Consider the following 15397-nt stretch of genomic DNA (forward strand, 5'->3'; position numbering starts at 1 on the left):
TGTTGTAACTCTTCCACTCAAACTCCAAAAAGCAATGAAATTCCGATCATTAAGGCTGACGCCTTAATGGACGTGTTCCTTGCGCAATACAGATATGGTATGCCATCACAGCCTGTGGGTAAGTGCAGATTCAGCACTCTCACAGAGTGATATTGCTGTCACTCACACAATGGTGGAGCTGCTAATTCACAGATTTGTGTGCTCATTGGAATACACACATGCAGTCTATGCTGCCTCAGTTGGATCTCCTTCACTTGACAGGGGGGTGCCCGAGCAGCGACCCTCCCCAGCTCTAGCCCAACTCCTACTTACCTGCCAGGTGAGATACTATGATCATGAAGGTGCTTCTCCCAGGGCAAGGCTCACCCATTGCACTCTGGGTGTGCTGCTCCTGCTATTTCCCCAAATGTGGGACACTTGACTGCATAATTTGTGTTTCCTCTGGTCGGCTCTCGTATAATTCAGATCTCTTTGTCTCAGGTCTCTCTCCAGCCTAGTTTGCTGTCTGTTTCCACTTCTCTTTTCTTGAGCCGCTCCCTTCTATGCCCTTGCGCACTATCCTGACTTCTCCCGTCTGCTTACTTTGTGCCATCCAACGCACAATGCGAACTTCAGGTAGTGCTGCAGGGCCCACACTCTTTTAGTTGCCTTACAGAGCAGCTCTGGAGCTGTTACAGTGCTCAGCTGCTGGAAGAAATCAGCTTGAATGCTTCAGTTGCTGGGGCATAGCCAACATGAGCCCCACACCGAAGGAGGATGGAGGTGTTTAATGCGAATTAGGGGTCATCCAAGCGCCGCAAAAGGCCGCCATGCCCTGCACATCCCTTTTTTCTTTTCATATGCAGACGAGGGTTGAAGCCAACTTTGACCCACTGCTTGGATGACATCACCATATGCAAATCCATCTGCTGCAGGCCTTCCCCCAGGAATGCTTGCACTAGTTGTTGCATTTGGTTTGTTGTTTGGGGGTGCTTCAGTATTAGGCAGCCTTCTGCCCTCCCATGTTCATCTGAAAATATGTGTTCTCCCTGTAGTTGTTGTCCCCAGATGAGAGTTCCCTTGTGCTGCCTCAGTTGAATCTCCTTTACTTGACAGAGATGTGCCTGAGCAGCGGCCCTCCCCAGCCCTATCCCAAATCATACTTATTTTGCATAGGAGATACCATGGTCATGAAGATTGTTCTCCCAGGGTGAGGTTCATTCATTGCATTCTGGGTATGCTGACCCCTGTGATTTCCCCAAATGTGGGAAACTCGACTGCATTATTTGTGGTAGTGGGGGACTGTGTTTGTGCTTTCCTCTGGTCAGCTCTGGTAAAAGTCAGATTTCTTTGTCTCAGATCTTCCTCTAGCCTTGTTCTTCTTTCGAGAGTTCCCTTGTGCTGCCTCAGTTGGATCTCCTTCACTTGACAGGGGGGTGCCCGAGCAGCGACCCTCCCTAGCTCTAGCCCAAATCCTACTTACCTGCCAGGTGAGATACTATGATCATGAAGGTGCTTCTCCCAGGGCAAGGCTCACCCATTGCACTCTGGGTGTGCTGCCCCTGTGATTTCCCCAAATGTGGGAAACTTGACTGCATAATTTGTGTTTCCACTGGCCGGCTTTCATATAATTCAGATCTCTTTGTCTAAGGTCTCTCTCCAGCCTAGTTTGCTGTCTGTTTCCACTTCTTTTTTTTTTTTTTGAGCCCCTCCCTTCTATACCCTTGTGCACTATCCTGACTTCTCCTCCTGTCTGCTTACTTTGTGCCTTCCAATGCACAATGCAAACTACAGGTAGTGCTGCAGGGCCCACAACCTTTTACTTGCCTTACAGAGCAGCTCTGGAGCTGTTACAGTGCCAAGCTGCTGCAAGAAATCAGCTTGAATGCTTCAGGGGCTGGGGCATTGCCAACATGAGCCCCACACCGAAGGAGGGTGGGGGTGTTTAATGTGAACTAAGGGTCATCCAAGCGCCGCAAAAGGCCGCCATGCCCTGCATACCCCTTTTCTCTTTTCATATGCAGATGAGGGTTCCAGCCAACTTTGGCCCACTGCTTGGATGACATCACTGTATGCAAATCCGTCTTCTGCAGACCTTCCCCCAGGAATGCTTGTACTAGTTGTTGCATTTGGTTTGTTGTTTGGGGGTGCTTCCGTATTAGGCAGCCTTCTGCCCTCCCATGTTCATTTGAAAATATGTGTTCTCCCTGCAGTTGTTGTCCCCAGATGAGAGTTCCCTTGTGCTGCCTCAGTTGAATCTCCTTTACTTGACAGAGATATGCCTGAGCAGCGGCCCTCCCCAGCCCTATCCCAAATCATACTTATTTTGCATAGGAGATACCATGGTCATGAAGATTGTTCTCCCAGGGTGAGGTTCATTCATTGCATTCTGGGTATGCTGACCCCTGTGATTTCCCCAAATGTGGGAAACTCGACTGCATTATTTGTGGTAGTTGGGGACTGTGTTTGTGCTTTCCTCTGGTCAGCTCTGGTAAAAGTCAGATTTCTTTGTCTCAGATCTTCCTCTAGCCTTGTTCTTCTTTCGAGAGTTCCCTTGTGCTGCCTCAGTTGGATCTCCTTCACTTGACAGGGGGGTGCCCGAGCAGCGACCCTCCCCAGCTCTAGCCCAACTCCTACTTACCTGCCAGGTGAGATACTATGATCAGGAAGGTGCTTCTCCCAGGGCAAAGCTCACCCATTGCACTCTGGGTGTGCTGCTCCTGCGATTTCCCCAAATGTGGGACACTTGACTGCATAATTTGTGTTTCCTCTGGTCGGCTCTCGTATAATTCAGATCTCTTTTTCTCAGGTCTCTCTCCAGCCTAGTTTGCTGTCTGTTTCCACTTCTTCTTTTTTTTTTGAGCCCCTCCCTTCTATACCCTTGTGCACTATCCTGACTTCTCCTCCTGTCTGCTTACTTTGTGCCTTCCAATGCACAATGCAAACTACAGGTAGTGCTGCAGGGCCCACAACCTTTTACTTGCCTTACAGAGCAGCTCTGGAGCTGTTACAGTGCCAAGCTGCTGCAAGAAATCAGCTTGAATGCTTCAGGGGCTGGGGCATTGCCAACATGAGCCCCACACCGAAGGAGGGTGGGGGTGTTTAATGCGAACTAAGGGTCATCCAAGCGCCGCAAAAGGCCGCCATGCCCTGCATACCCCTTTTCTCTTTTCATATGCAGATGAGGGTTCCAGCCAACTTTGGCCCACTGCTTGGATGACATCACTGTATGCAAATCCGTCTTCTGCAGACCTTCCCCCAGGAATGCTTGTACTAGTTGTTGCATTTGGTTTGTTGTTTGGGGGTGCTTCAGTATTAGGCAGCCTTCTGCCCTCCCATGTTCATTTGAAAATATGTGTTCTCCCTGCAGTTGTTGTCCCCAGATGAGAGTTCCCTTGTGCTGCCTCAGTTGAATCTCCTTTACTTGACAGAGATATGCCTGAGCAGCGGCCCTCCCCAGCCCTATTCCAAATCATACTTATTTTGCATAGGAGATACCATGGTCATGAAGATTGTTCTCCCAGGGTGAGGTTCATTCATTGCATTCTGGGTATGCTGACCCCTGTGATTTCCCCAAATGTGGGAAACTCGACTGCATTATTTGTGGTAGTTGGGGACTGTGTTTGTGCTTTCCTCTGGTCAGCTCTGGTAAAAGTCAGATTTCTTTGTCTCAGATCTTCCTCTAGCCTTGTTCTTCTTTCGAGAGTTCCCTTGTGCTGCCTCAGTTGGATCTCCTTCACTTGACAGGGGGGTGCCCGAGCAGCGACCCTCCCCAGCTCTAGCCCAACTCCTACTTACCTGCCAGGTGAGATACTATGATCAGGAAGGTGCTTCTCCCAGGGCAAAGCTCACCCATTGCACTCTGGGTGTGCTGCTCCTGCGATTTCCCCAAATGTGGGACACTTGACTGCATAATTTGTGTTTCCTCTGGTTGGCTCTCGTATAATTCAGATCTCTTTGTCTCAGGTCTCTCTCCAGCCTAGTTTGCTGTCTGTTTCCACTTCTTTTTTTTTTGAGCCCCTCCCTTCTATACCCTTGTGCACTATCCTGACTTCTCCTCCTGTCTGCTTACTTTGTGCCTTCCAATGCACAATGCAAACTACAGGTAGTGCTGCAGGGCCCACACCCTTTTACTTGCCTTACAGAGCAGCTCTGGAGCTGTTACAGTGCCAAGCTGCTGCAAGAAATCAGCTTGAATGCTTCAGGGGCTGGGGCATTGCCAACATGAGCCCCACACCGATGGAGGGTGGGGGTGTTTAATGCGAACTAGGGGTCATCCAAGCGCCGCAAAAGGCTGCCATGCCCTGCACGCCCCTTTTCTCTTTTCATATGCAGACGAGGGTTGAAGCCAACTTTGACCCACTGCTTGGATTACATCACCATATGCAAATCCATCTGCTGCAGGCCTTCCCCCAGGAATGCTTGCACTAGTTGTTGCATTTGGTTTGTTGTTTGGGGGTGCTTCAGTATTAGGCAGCCTTCTGCCCTCCCATGTTCATCTGAAAATATGTGTTCTCCCTGCAGTTGTTGTCCCCAGATGAGAGTTCCGTTGTGCTGCCTCAGTTGAATCTCCTTTACTTGACAGAGATGTGCCTGAGCAGCGGCCCTCCCCAGTCCTATCCCAAATCATATTTATTTTGCATAGGAGATACCATGGTCATGAAGATTGTTCTCCCAGGGTGAGGTTCATTCATTGCATTCTGGGTATGCTGACCCCTATGATTTCCCCAAATGTGGGAAACTCGACTGCATTATTTGTGGTAGTGGGGGACTGTGTTTGTGCTTTCCTCTGGTCAGCTCTGGTAAAAGTCAGATTTCTTTGTCTCAGATCTTCCTCTAGCCTTGTTCTTCTTTCGAGAGTTCCCTTGTGCTGCCTCAGTTGGATCTCCTTCACTTGACAGGGGGGTGCCCGAGCAGCGACCCTCCCCAGCTCTAGCCCAACTCCTACTTACCTGCCAGGTGAGATACTATGATCATGAAGGTGCTTCTCCCAGGGCAAGACTCACCCATTGCACTCTGGGTGTGCTGCCCCTGTGATTTCCCCAAATGTGGGAAACTTGACTGCATAATTTGTGTTTCCACTGGTCGGCTTTCATATAATTCAGATTTCTTTGTCTTAGGTCTCTCTCCAGCCTAGTTTGCTGTCTGTTTCCACTTCTTTTTTTTTGAGCCCCTCCCTTCTATACCCTTGTGCACTATCTCGACTTCTCCTCCTGTCTGCTTACTTTGTGCCTTCCAATGCACAATGCAAACTACAGGTAGTACTACAGGGCCCACAACATTTTACTTGCCTTACAGAGCAGCTCTGGAGCTGTTACAGTGCCAAGCTGCTGCAAGAATTCAGCTTGAATGCTTCAGGGGCTGGGGCATTGCCAACATGAGCCCCACACCGAAGGAGGGTGGGGGTGTTTAATGCAAACTAAGGGTCAGCCAAGCGCCGCAAAAAGGCCGCCATGCCCTGCATACCCCTTTTCTCTTTTCATATGCAGATGAGGGTTCCAGCCAACTTTGGCCCACTGCTTGGATGACATCACTGTATGCAAATCCGTCTTCTGCAGACCTTCCCCCAGGAATGCTTGTACTAGTTGTTGCATTTGGTTTGTTGTTTGGGGGTGCTTCAGTATTAGGCAGCCTTCTGCCCTCCCATGTTCATTTGAAAATATGTGTTCTCCCTGCAGTTGTTGTCCCCAGATGAGAGTTCCCTTGTGCTGCCTCTGTTGAATCTCCTTTACATGACAGAGATATGCCTGAGCAGCGGCCCTCTCCAGCCCTATCCCAAATCCTACTTATTTTGCATAGGAGATACCATGGTCATGAAGATTGTTCTCCCAGGGTGAGGTTCATTCATTGCATTCTGGGTATGCTGACCCCTGTGATTTCCCCAAATGTGGGAAACTCGACTGCATTATTTGTGGTAGTGGGGGACTGTGTTTGTGCTGTCCTCTGGTCAGCTCTGGTAAAAGTCAGATTTCTTTGTCTCAGATCTTCCTCTAGCCTTGTTCTTCTTTCGAGAGTTCCCTTGTGCTGCCTCAGTTGGATCTCCTTCACTTGACAGGGGGGTGCCCGAGCAGCGACCCTCCCCAGCTCTAGCCCAACTCCTACTTACCTGCCAGGTGAGATACTATGATCAGGAAGGTGCTTCTCCCAGGGCAAGGCTCACCCATTGCACTCTGGGTGTGCTGCTCCTGCGATTTCCCCAAATGTGGGACACTTGACTGCATAATTTGTGTTTCCTCTGGTCGGCTCTCGTATAATTCAGATCTCTTTGTCTCAGGTCTCTCTCCAGCCTAGTTTGCTGTCTGTTTCCACTTCTCTTTTCTTGAGCCGCTCCCTTCTATGCCCTTGCGCACTATCCTGACTTCTCCCGTCTGCTTACTTTGTGCCTTCCAACGCACAATGCGAACTACAGGTAGTGCTGCAGGGCCCACACCCTTTTAGTTGCCTTACAGAGCAGCTCTGGAGCTGTTACAGTTAGAGATGAGCGGGTTCGATTTCTCTGAATCCGAACCCGCCAGAACTTCATGTTTTTTTTCACGGGTCCGAGCGACTCGGATCTTCCCGCCTTGCTCGGTTAACCCGAGCGTGCCCGAACGTCATCATGACGCTGTCGGATTCTCGCGAGGCTCGGATTCTATCGCGAGACTCGGATTCTATATAAGGAGCCGCGCGTCGCCGCCATTTTCACACGTGCATTGAGATTGATAGGGAGAGGACGTGGCTGGCGTCCTCTCCGTTTAGAATAGATTAGAGAGACACTTGATTTACTAATTTTGGGGAGCATTAGGAGTACTCAGTACAGTGCAGAGTTTTGCTGATAGTGACCAGTGACCACCAGTTTTATTTATAATCCGTTCTCTGCCTGAAAAAAGCGATACACAGCACACAGTGACTCAGTCACATACCATATCTGTGTGCACTGCTCAGGCTCAGGCCAGTGTGCTGCATCATCTATATATATTATATATCTGTCTGACTGCTCAGCTCACACAGCTTATAATTGTGGGGGAGACTGGGGAGCACTACTGCAGTGCCAGTTATAGGTTATAGCAGGAGCCAGGAGTACATAATATTATATTAAAATTAAACAGTGCACACTTTTGCTGCAGGAGTGCCACTGCCAGTGTGACTAGTGACCAGTGACCTGACCACCAGTATATATAATATTAGTAGTATACTATCTCTTTATCAACCAGTCTATATTAGCAGCAGACACAGTACAGTGCGGTAGTTCACGGCTGTGGCTACCTCTGTGTCGGCACTCGGCAGCCCGTCCATAATTGTATATACCACCTAACCGTGTTTTTTTTTTCTTTCTTTATACATACATACTAGTTACGAGTATACTATCTCTTTATCAACCAGTCTATATATTAGCAGCAGACACAGTACAGTGCGGTAGTTCACGGCTGTGGCTACCTCTGTGTCGGCACTCGGCAGCCCGTCCATAATTGTATATACCACCTAACCGTGGTTTTTTTTTCTTTCTTTATACATACATACTAGTTACGAGTATACTATCTCTTTATCAACCAGTCTATATATTAGCAGCAGACACAGTACAGTGCGGTAGTTCACGGCTGTGGCTACCTCTGTGTCGGCACTCGGCAGCCCGTCCATAATTGTATATACCACCTAACCGTGGTTTTTTTTTTCTTTCTTTATACATACATACTAGTTACGAGTATACTATCTCTTTATCAACCAGTCTATATTAGCAGCAGACACAGTACAGTGCGGTAGTTCACGGCTGTGGCTACCTCTGTGTCGGCACTCGGCAGCCCGTCCATAATTGTATATACCACCTAACTGTGGTTTTTTTTTCTTTCTTTATACATACATACTAGTTACGAGTATACTATCTCTTTATCAACCAGTCTATATATTAGCAGCAGACACAGTACAGTGCGGTAGTTCACGGCTGTGGCTACCTCTGTGTCGGCACTCGGCAGCCCGTCCATAATTGTATATACCACCTAACCGTGGTTTTTTTTTCTTTCTTTATACATACATACTAGTTACGAGTATACTATCTCTTTATCAACCAGTCTATATATTAGCAGCAGACACAGTACAGTGCGGTAGTTCACGGCTGTGGCTACCTCTGTGTCGGCACTCGGCAGCCCGTCCATAATTGTATATACCACCTAACCGTGGTTTTTTTTTCTTTCTTTATACATACATACTAGTTACGAGTATACTATCTCTTTATCAACCAGTCTATATATTAGCAGCAGACACAGTACAGTGCGGTAGTTCACGGCTGTGGCTACCTCTGTGTCGGCACTCGGCAGCCCGTCCATAATTGTATATACCACCTAACCGTGGTTTTTTTTTCTTTCTTTATACATACATACTAGTTACGAGTATACTATCTCTTTATCAACCAGTCTATATTAGCAGCAGACACAGTACAGTGCGGTAGTTCACGGCTGTGGCTACCTCTGTGTCGGCACTCGGCAGCCCGTCCATAATTGTATATACCACCTAACCGTGGTTTTTTTTTCTTTCTTTATACATACATACTAGTTACGAGTATACTATCTCTTTATCAACCAGTCTATATATTAGCAGCAGACACAGTACAGTGCGGTAGTTCACGGCTGTGGCTACCTCTGTGTCGGCACTCGGCAGCCCGTCCATAATTGTATATACCACCTAACCGTGGTTTTTTTTTCTTTCTTTATACATACATACTAGTTACGAGTATACTATCTCTTTATCAACCAGTCTATATATTAGCAGCAGACACAGTACAGTGCGGTAGTTCACGGCTGTGGCTACCTCTGTGTCGGCACTCGGCAGCCCGTCCATAATTGTATATACCACCTAATCGTGGTTTTTTTTTCTTTCTTTATACATACATACTAGTTACGAGTATACTATCTCTTTATCAACCAGTCTATATTAGCAGCAGACACAGTACAGTGCGGTAGTTCACGGCTGTGGCTACCTCTGTGTCGGCACTCGGCAGCCCGTCCATAATTGTATATACCACCTAACCGTGGTTTTTTTTCTTTCTTTATACATACATACTAGTTACGAGTATACTATCTCTTTATCAACCAGTCTATATATTAGCAGCAGACACAGTACAGTGCGGTAGTTCACGGCTGTGGCTACCTCTGTGTCGGCACTCGGCAGCCCGTCCATAATTGTATATACCACCTAACCGTGGTTTTTTTTTCTTTCTTTATACATACATACTAGTTACGAGTATACTATCTCTTTATCAACCAATCTATATATTAGCAGCAGACACAGTACAGTGCGGTAGTTCACGGCTGTGGCTACCTCTGTGTCGGCACTCGGCAGCCCGTCCATAATTGTATACTAGTATCCAATCCATCCATCTCCATTGTTTACCTGAGGTGCCTTTTAGTTGTGCCTATTAAAATATGGAGAACAAAAATGTTGAGGTTCCAAAATTAGGGAAAGATCAAGATCCACTTCCACCTCGTGCTGAAGCTGCTGCCACTAGTCATGGCCGAGACGATGAAATGCCAGCAACGTCGTCTGCCAAGGCCGATGCCCAATGTCATAGTACAGAGCATGTCAAATCCAAAACACCAAATATCAGTAAAAAAAGGACTCCAAAACCTAAAATAAAATTGTCGGAGGAGAAGCGTAAACTTGCCAATATGCCATTTACCACACGGAGTGGCAAGGAACGGCTGAGGCCCTGGCCTATGTTCATGGCTAGTGGTTCAGCTTCACATGAGGATGGAAGCACTCAGCCTCTCGCTAGAAAAATGAAAAGACTCAAGCTGGCAAAAGCAGCACAGCAAAGAACTGTGCATTCTTCGAAATCCCAAATCCACAAGGAGAGTCCAATTGTGTCGGTTGCGATGCCTGACCTTCCCAACACTGGACGTGAAGAGCATGCGCCTTCCACCATTTGCACGCCCCCTGCAAGTGCTGGAAGGAGCACCCGCAGTCCAGTTCCTGATAGTCAGATTGAAGATGTCAGTGTTGAAGTACACCAGGATGAGGAGGATATGGGTGTTGCTGGCGCTGGGGAGGAAATTGACCAGGAGGATTCTGATGGTGAGGTGGTTTGTTTAAGTCAGGCACCCGGGGAGACACCTGTTGTCCGTGGGAGGAATATGGCCGTTGACATGCCAGGTGAAAATACCAAAAAAATCAGCTCTTCGGTGTGGAGGTATTTCACCAGAAATGCGGACAACAGGTGTCAAGCCGTGTGTTCCCTTTGTCAAGCTGTAATAAGTAGGGGTAAGGACGTTAACCACCTCGGAACATCCTCCCTTATACGTCACCTGCAGCGCATTCATAATAAGTCAGTGACAAGTTCAAAAACTTTGGGTGACAGCGGAAGCAGTCCACTGACCAGTAAATCCCTTCCTCTTGTAACCAAGCTCACGCAAACCACCCCACCAACTCCCTCAGTGTCAATTTCCTCCTTCCCCAGGAATGCCAATAGTCCTGCAGGCCATGTCACTGGCAATTCTGACGAGTCCTCTCCTGCCTGGGATTCCTCCGATGCATCCTTGCGTGTAACGCCTACTGCTGCTGGCGCTGCTGTTGTTGCCGCTGGGAGTCGATGGTCATCCCAGAGGGGAAGTCGGAAGACCACTTGTACTACTTCCAGTAAGCAATTGACTGTCCAACAGTCCTTTGCGAGGAAGATGAAATATCACAGCAGTCATCCTGCTGCAAAGCGGATAACTCAGGCCTTGGCAGCCTGGGTGGTGAGAAACGTGTTTCCGGTATCCACTGTCAATTCACAGGGAACTAGAGACTTGATTGAGGTACTGTGTTCCCGGTACCAAATACCATCTAGGTTCCATTTCTCTAGGCAGGCGATACCGAGAATGTACACGGACGTCAGAAAAAGACTCACCAGTGTCCTAAAAAATGCAGTTGTACCCAATGTCCACTTAACCACGGACATGTGGACAAGTGGAGCAGGGCAGGGTCAGGACTATATGACTGTGACAGCCCACTGGGTAGATGTATGGACTCCCGCCGCAAGAACAGCAGCGGCGGCACCAGTAGCAGCATCTCGCAAACGCCAACTCTTTCCTAGGCAGGCTACGCTTTGTATCACCGCTTTCCAGAATACGCACACAGCTGAAAACCTCTTACGGCAACTGAGGAAGATCATCGCGGAATGGCTTACCCCAATTGGACTCTCCTGTGGATTTGTGGCATCGGACAACGCCAGCAATATTGTGTGTGCATTAAATATGGGCAAATTCCAGCACGTCCCATGTTTTGCACATACCTTGAATTTGGTGGTGCAGAATTTTTTAAAAAACGACAGGGGCGTGCAAGAGATGCTGTCGGTGGCCAGAAAAATTGCGGGACACTTTCGGCGTACAGGCACCACGTACAGAAGACTGGAGCACCACCAAAAACTACTGAACCTGCCCTGCCATCATCTGAAGCAAGAAGTGGTAACGAGGTGGAATTCAACCCTCTATATGCTTCAGAGGTTGGAGGAGCAGCAAAAGGCCATTCAAGCCTATACAATTGAGCACGATATAGTAGGTGGAATGCACCTGTCTCAAGTGCAGTGGAGAATGATTTCAACGTTGTGCAAGGTTCTGATGCCCTTTGAACTTGCCACACGTGAAGTCAGTTCAGACACTGCCAGCCTGAGTCAGGTCATTCCCCTCATCAGGCTTTTGCAGAAGAAGCTGGAGGCATTGAAGAAGGAGCTAAAAGGGAGCGATTCCGCTAGGCATGTGGGACTTGTGGATGCAGCCCTTAATTCGCTTAACAAGGATTCACGGGTGGTCAATCTGTTGAAATCAGAGCACTACATTTTGGCCACCGTGCTCGATCCTAGATTTAAAGCCTACCTTGGATCTCTCTTTCCGGCAGACACAGGTCTGCTGGGGTTGAAAGACCTGCTGGTGACAAAATTGTCAAGTCAAGCGGAACGCGACCTGTCAACATCTCCTCCTTCACATTCTCCCGCAACTGGGGGTGCGAGGAAAAGGCTCAGAATTCCGAGCCCACCCGCTGGCGGTGATGCAGGGCAGTCTGGAGCGACTGCTGATGCTGACATCTGGTCCGGACTGAAGGACCTGACAACGATTACGGACATGTCGTCTACTGTCACTGCATATGATTCTCTCAACATTGATAGAATGGTGGAGGATTATATGAGTGACCGCATCCAAGTAGGCACGTCACACAGTCCGTACTTATACTGGCAGGAAAAAGAGGCAATTTGGAGGCCCTTGCACAAACTGGCTTTATTCTACCTAAGTTGCCCTCCCACAAGTGTGTACTCCGAAAGAGTGTTTAGTGCCGCCGCTCACCTTGTCAGCAATCGGCGTACGAGGTTACATCCAGAAAATGTGGAGAAGATGATGTTCATTAAAATGAATTATAATCAATTCCTCCGCGGAGACATTGACCAGCAGCAATTGCCTCCACAAAGTACACAGGGAGCTGAGATGGTGGATTCCAGTGGGGACGAATTGATAATCTGTGAGGAGGGGGATGTACACGGTGATATATCGGAGGGTGAAGATGAGGTGGACATCTTGCCTCTGTAGAGCCAGTTTGTGCAAGGAGAGATTAATTGCTTCTTTTTTGGGGGGGGTCCAAACCAACCCGTCATATCAGTCACAGTCGTGTGGCAGACCCTGTCACTGAAATGATGGGTTGGTTAAAGTGTGCATGTCCTGTTTTGTTTATACAACATAAGGGTGGGTGGGAGGGCCCAAGGACAATTCCATCTTGCACCTCTTTTTTCTTTTCTTTTTCTTTGCATCATGTGCTGATTGGGGAGGGTTTTTTGGAAGGGACATCCTGCGTGACACTGCAGTGCCACTCCTAGATGGGCCCGGTGTTTGTGTCGGCCACTAGGGTCGCTAATCTTACTCACACAGTCAGCTACCTCATTGCGCCTCTTTTTTTCTTTGCGTCATGTGCTGTTTGGGGAGGGTTTTTTGGAAGGGACATCCTGCGTGACACTGCAGTGCCACTCCTAGATGGGCCCGGTGTTTGTGTCGGCCACTAGGGTCGCTAATCTTACTCACACAGCTACCTCATTGCGCCTCTTTTTTTCTTTGCGTCATGTGCTGTTTGGGGAGGGTTTTTTGGAAGGGACATCCTGCGTGACACTGCAGTGCCACTCCTAGATGGGCCCGGTGTTTGTGTCGGCCACTAGGGTCGCTAATCTTACTCACACAGCTACCTCATTGCGCCTCTTTTTTTCTTTGCGTCATGTGCTGTTTGGGGAGGGTTTTTTGGAAGGGACATCCTGCGTGACACTGCAGTGCCACTCCTAGATGGGCCCGGTGTTTGTGTCGGCAACTAGGGTCGCTTATCTTACTCACACAGCGACCTCGGTGCAAATTTTAGGACTAAAAATAATATTGTGAGGTGTGAGGTATTCAGAATAGACTGAAAATGAGTGTAAATTATGGTTTTTGAGGTTAATAATACTTTGGGATCAAAATGACCCCCAAATTCTATGATTTAAGCTGTTTTTTAGTGTTTTTTGAAAAAAACACCCGAATCCAAAACACACCCGAATCCGACAAAAAAAATTCGGTGAGGTTTTGCCAAAACGCGTTCGAACCCAAAACACGGCCGCGGAACCGAACACAAAACCAAAACACAAAACCCGAAAAATTTCAGGCGCTCATCTCTAGTTACAGTGCCCAGCTGCTGCAAGAAATCAGCTTGAATGCTTCAGGGGCTGGGGCATAGCCAACATGAGCCCCACACCGAAGGAGGGTGGAGGTGTTTAATGCGAATTAGGGGTCATCCAAGCGCCGCAAAAGGCCGCCATGCCCTGCACATCCCTTTTTTCTTTTCATATGCAGACGAGGGTTGAAGCCAACTTTGACCCACTGCTTGGATGACATCACCATATGCAAATCCATCTGCTGCAGGCCTTCCCCCAGGAATGCTTGCACTAGTTGTTGCATTTGGTTTGTTGTTTGGGGGTGCTTCAGTATTAGGCAGCCTTCTGCCCTCCCATGTTCATCTGAAAATATGTGTTCTCCCTGCAGTTGTTGTCCCCAGATGAGAGTTCCCTTGTGCTGCCTCAGTTGAATCGCCTTTACTTGACAGAGATGTGCCTGAGCAGCGGCCCTCCCCAGCCCTATCCCAAATCATACTTATTTTGCATAGGAGATACCATGGTCATGAAGATTGTTCTCCCAGGGTGAGGTTCATTCATTGCATTCTGGGTATGATGACCCCTGTGATTTCCCCAAATGTGGGAAACTCGACTGCATTATTTGTGGTAGTGGGGGACTGTGTTGTGCTTTCCTCTGGTCAGCTCTGGTAAAAGTCAGATTTCTTTGTCTCAGATCTTCCTCTAGCCTTGTTCTTCTTTCGAGAGTTCCCTTGTGACTACTGGGCAAACATTAAGTTACTGTGTATTCCTGGGTTATATAGCGCTGGGGTGTGTGCTGGCATACTCTCTCTCTGTCTCTCCAAAGGGCCTTGTGGGGAAACTGTCTTCAGGAAAAGCATTCCCTGTGTGTGTGGTGTGTCGGTACACGTGTGTCGACATGTCTGAGGAAGAAGGCTATATTAGAGAGGAGCAGGAGCAAATGAATGTGGTGTCTCCGCCGACAGCTGATTGGATGGATATGTGGAATGTTTTAAATGCTAGTGTAAACTCATTGCACAAAATATTAGACAAGGCTGAAGCTTTGGGACAGTCAGGGTCTCAACCCATGCCTGATCCTATGTTGCAGGGACTGTCAGGGTCTCATAAGCGCCCACTATCCCAGATTGTTGACACAGATACAGACACGGATTCTGACTCCAGTGTCGATTACGATGATGCAAAGTTACAGCCAAAATTGGCAAAATCCATTCGATATATGATTATGGCAATAAAAGATGTTTTGCACATCAGAAAGGAACCCCCTGTCCCTGACAAGAGGGTACATATGTACAAGGTGAAAAAGCCTGAGGTAACCTTTGAGGGGGTCACACGAGCTGAACGAGTTATGTGAAAAAGCTTGGGAATCTCCAGATAAAAGACTGCAGATTTCCAAAAGGATTCTTATGGCGTATCCTTTCCCATCAATGGATTGGTTACGATGGGAATCCTCCCCTAGGGTGGACAAAGCATTAACACGCTTATCCAAGAAGGTAGCCCTCCCGTCCCAGTATACGGCTACCCTCAAAGAGTCTGCTGACCGCAAACAGGAGATTACCCTGAAGTCCATTTATACACATTCAGGTACCTTACTCAGACCGGCAATTGCGTCGGCCTGGGTGTGTAGTGCTGTAGCGGCATGGACGGATACCTTATCTGAGGGGATGGATACCCTAGATAAGGATACTATTTTATTGACCCTGGGGCATATAAGAGATGCTGTCCTATATATGTGTGTATGCAAACTACAGGTGGTGCTGCAGGGCTCACACACTTTTACTTGTCTTGTAGAGCAACTCTGGAGCTGTTTCTGGGTCC

At 48.1% G+C, this 15397-nt stretch overlaps 12 non-coding genes across 12 annotated transcripts; all 12 read left to right on the forward strand.

Annotated features, from left to right (window-relative positions):
- The first annotated feature begins 304 nt into the window (after nt 1-304).
- LOC135011562 (U1 spliceosomal RNA) lies at nt 305-467 on the forward strand. Its single transcript, XR_010210635.1, has one exon. It is a non-coding gene; the product is annotated as a U1 spliceosomal RNA (small nuclear RNA).
- Nucleotides 468-1138: 671 nt separating this feature from the next.
- Nucleotides 1139-1302, forward strand: LOC135011581 (U1 spliceosomal RNA). The gene has a single exon (XR_010210650.1). It is a non-coding gene; the product is annotated as a U1 spliceosomal RNA (small nuclear RNA).
- Nucleotides 1303-1454: 152 nt separating this feature from the next.
- On the forward strand, nt 1455-1617 carry LOC135011564 (U1 spliceosomal RNA). Its single transcript, XR_010210637.1, has one exon. It is a non-coding gene; the product is annotated as a U1 spliceosomal RNA (small nuclear RNA).
- Nucleotides 1618-2296: 679 nt separating this feature from the next.
- LOC135011588 (U1 spliceosomal RNA) lies at nt 2297-2460 on the forward strand. Its single transcript, XR_010210656.1, has one exon. It is a non-coding gene; the product is annotated as a U1 spliceosomal RNA (small nuclear RNA).
- Nucleotides 2461-2612: 152 nt separating this feature from the next.
- LOC135011621 (U1 spliceosomal RNA) lies at nt 2613-2775 on the forward strand. The gene has a single exon (XR_010210691.1). It is a non-coding gene; the product is annotated as a U1 spliceosomal RNA (small nuclear RNA).
- A 678-nt stretch (nt 2776-3453) lies between these two features.
- LOC135011589 (U1 spliceosomal RNA) lies at nt 3454-3617 on the forward strand. Its single transcript, XR_010210657.1, has one exon. It is a non-coding gene; the product is annotated as a U1 spliceosomal RNA (small nuclear RNA).
- Nucleotides 3618-3769: 152 nt separating this feature from the next.
- On the forward strand, nt 3770-3932 carry LOC135011560 (U1 spliceosomal RNA). Its single transcript, XR_010210633.1, has one exon. It is a non-coding gene; the product is annotated as a U1 spliceosomal RNA (small nuclear RNA).
- A 675-nt stretch (nt 3933-4607) lies between these two features.
- On the forward strand, nt 4608-4771 carry LOC135011597 (U1 spliceosomal RNA). The gene has a single exon (XR_010210665.1). It is a non-coding gene; the product is annotated as a U1 spliceosomal RNA (small nuclear RNA).
- Nucleotides 4772-4923: 152 nt separating this feature from the next.
- Nucleotides 4924-5086, forward strand: LOC135011567 (U1 spliceosomal RNA). Its single transcript, XR_010210641.1, has one exon. It is a non-coding gene; the product is annotated as a U1 spliceosomal RNA (small nuclear RNA).
- A 675-nt stretch (nt 5087-5761) lies between these two features.
- On the forward strand, nt 5762-5925 carry LOC135011594 (U1 spliceosomal RNA). Its single transcript, XR_010210662.1, has one exon. It is a non-coding gene; the product is annotated as a U1 spliceosomal RNA (small nuclear RNA).
- A 152-nt stretch (nt 5926-6077) lies between these two features.
- LOC135011618 (U1 spliceosomal RNA) lies at nt 6078-6240 on the forward strand. Its single transcript, XR_010210688.1, has one exon. It is a non-coding gene; the product is annotated as a U1 spliceosomal RNA (small nuclear RNA).
- Nucleotides 6241-14077: 7837 nt separating this feature from the next.
- On the forward strand, nt 14078-14240 carry LOC135011609 (U1 spliceosomal RNA). The gene has a single exon (XR_010210677.1). It is a non-coding gene; the product is annotated as a U1 spliceosomal RNA (small nuclear RNA).
- The last annotated feature ends 1157 nt before the right edge of the window (nt 14241-15397 follow it).

The sequence above is a fragment of the Pseudophryne corroboree genome, unplaced genomic scaffold (assembly GCF_028390025.1).
Source record: "Pseudophryne corroboree isolate aPseCor3 unplaced genomic scaffold, aPseCor3.hap2 scaffold_249, whole genome shotgun sequence".
Lineage (NCBI taxonomy): Eukaryota > Metazoa > Chordata > Amphibia > Anura > Myobatrachidae > Pseudophryne > Pseudophryne corroboree.